We start from the raw sequence: 2178 nt of genomic DNA, 5'->3' as shown, positions 1-2178 counted from the left end.
TTATTATTATTATTATTTAATAAACCCTAATTAGGTTTTAATATTTTATTATTTAGTTTAATTTTAGTTTTTAATTTATTTTATATTTAGTTAAATTAGTTTATTTAAATTGTAAAATTAATAGTTTTATTAAATAAATAATATAAAAATAATATTTTTATAAAAAATTGTACTTTTTACAACTTTTAGTATATTTTTATATTTTGTCCCTTTTTAATTGTTTTAGTGTAATATTTGTATTTTTCGCTCGTATTTAGTTATTAATTCATAGTTTTTGCCATAGTTATTTTTTTTTATTTAGATTTTTAGGCTTTGCCGTAAAATCCCTTAAGTGCCTTTTCTTTAGACTAAGATTAAAGTGCTTTAGAATTTTGCGACGTCTTTTTAAGTTTTAGTACCTTTTTAAGTCATTTCCATTTGGGATATAGTTTTACTTGTAAGCTTTAATATTTTTAGACACCTTTTACCTATGTATCAATTATCATTCCAATTAGTAATCTCAATTTGCGATTATAATTTTAAGTTAGTGATAGTAATAAGGTTGGGTTAGTCGAGTGTTTTTAAGTTCTATAAGTCATTTTTTTATTATTATTTCTTATTTTTCGACGCCTTTTATTTTTTCGATCTTTTCTTTTTCGACCTTTTTCGACGCACTCTTTTTCTTTCTTATTTCTCGCTATTCTAGTTTTTAGGACATAGATTTTTATTCTACTTCTTATCTAAAATTTCTTAAAATTACGAAAATTTATTTTAAGTGGTTAAATTGATAGACATCAAAATTTTCTGGTTCGTAGTAATAGTTGGATTTGTACGTGGACCGGGTTATTGGACCCAAACAGTACTCAATTATATTGAGACCAAACGAATCTTGCCCCTCTACTGCATCTTTTGGCGATTCGAAACGTGGGCAAAATCAGAAAAGTCTATTAATTGGATAACTTATATAATTTTTCTTTCCTTTTAAAAAACTAATAGGATATTCAGTGAATGCACCGAGCAAGACGTTCACCACCTGTAACTAGATCAAGACATCTAGCTAATATTACCATCGTTGATTTTTCTTTAGAATCGTCATTCAGTCGACCAAGTACTCCAATTCAAATTTTCGATAATCCATTTTTTGAAACCGACCTCACAATTGAGAATCCGGAGAATATTCAGGGACGATTCATAGATCCTGAACCATTAAATTTTCCTCTGGAACCACCAATCATTCAAACAGAAATTGTTGAGGAACGAACCATTAAATCAGAATCCTCTAGTGTTTCTGATTCAACAAATTCAATTATGGAGAATCTGGAACCTTTAAGTATGGAAGACCGAATGAGAGCTAAACGCACTGGCCAAGGTCACGCAATTACTCATCCTGACATTAATGCGCCAGATTATGAAATCAAAGGACAAATTCTACACATGGTGACTAATCAATGCCAATTTAGTGGTGCGCCGAAGGAAGATCCAAATGAACATCTTCGTACCTTTAATAGGATCTGCACTCTATTTAAAATCCGAGAAGTGGAGGATGAACAGATATATCTAAGTGGAGGATGAACAGATATATCTCATGTTATTTCCCTGGACTTTAAAGGGAGAAGCCAAAGATTGGTTGGAATCGTTACCTGAAGGGGCGATTGATACATGGGACGTTTTAGTTGAAAATTTTCTTAAACAATTCTTTCCGGCATCTAAAGCCGTAAGACTTCAAGGAGAAATTGTTACGTTCACACAGAAGCCAAATGAAACTCTATATGAGGCGTGGACAAGATTTGGAAAGTTATTAAGAGGATGTCCGCATCATGGTTTAGACACCTGTCAAATAGTACAAATATTCTACCAAGGATGCGACATCACTACAAGGAAAGACATCGATATAGCAGCTGGTGGTTCTATTATGAAGAAAACCAAAACTGATGCTTACAAAATTATTGATAACACTGCTTCCCACTCACATGAGTAGCACCAAGAAAAAGATATCGTTAGATCATCTAAAGCAGCTAGAGCCGATTCTAGCCATGACTTAGATTCCATTTCCGCAAAGATAGATGCTGTCGAGAGACGAATGGAAAAGATGACTAAAGATATCCACTCAATACGAATTAGTTGTGAGCAGTGTGGAGGACCACATTTGACAAAAGATTGTCTCAATATTGAATTAACAATGGAACAAAGAGAGAATGT

General features: G+C 31.9%; 1 non-coding gene across 1 annotated transcript; it reads right to left on the bottom strand.

Moving 5' to 3' along the window:
* Positions 1-1696: 1696 nt before the first annotated feature.
* On the bottom strand, positions 1697-1803 carry LOC139895236 (small nucleolar RNA R71). The gene has a single exon (XR_011775697.1). It is a non-coding gene; the product is annotated as a small nucleolar RNA R71 (small nucleolar RNA).
* Positions 1804-2178: the final 375 nt, after the last annotated feature.

Source organism: Rutidosis leptorrhynchoides, chromosome 2, assembly GCF_046630445.1.
Source record: "Rutidosis leptorrhynchoides isolate AG116_Rl617_1_P2 chromosome 2, CSIRO_AGI_Rlap_v1, whole genome shotgun sequence".
In the NCBI taxonomy this organism is placed as follows: domain Eukaryota; kingdom Viridiplantae; phylum Streptophyta; class Magnoliopsida; order Asterales; family Asteraceae; genus Rutidosis; species Rutidosis leptorrhynchoides.
This window is presented reverse-complemented; position numbering and strand designations above follow the sequence as displayed.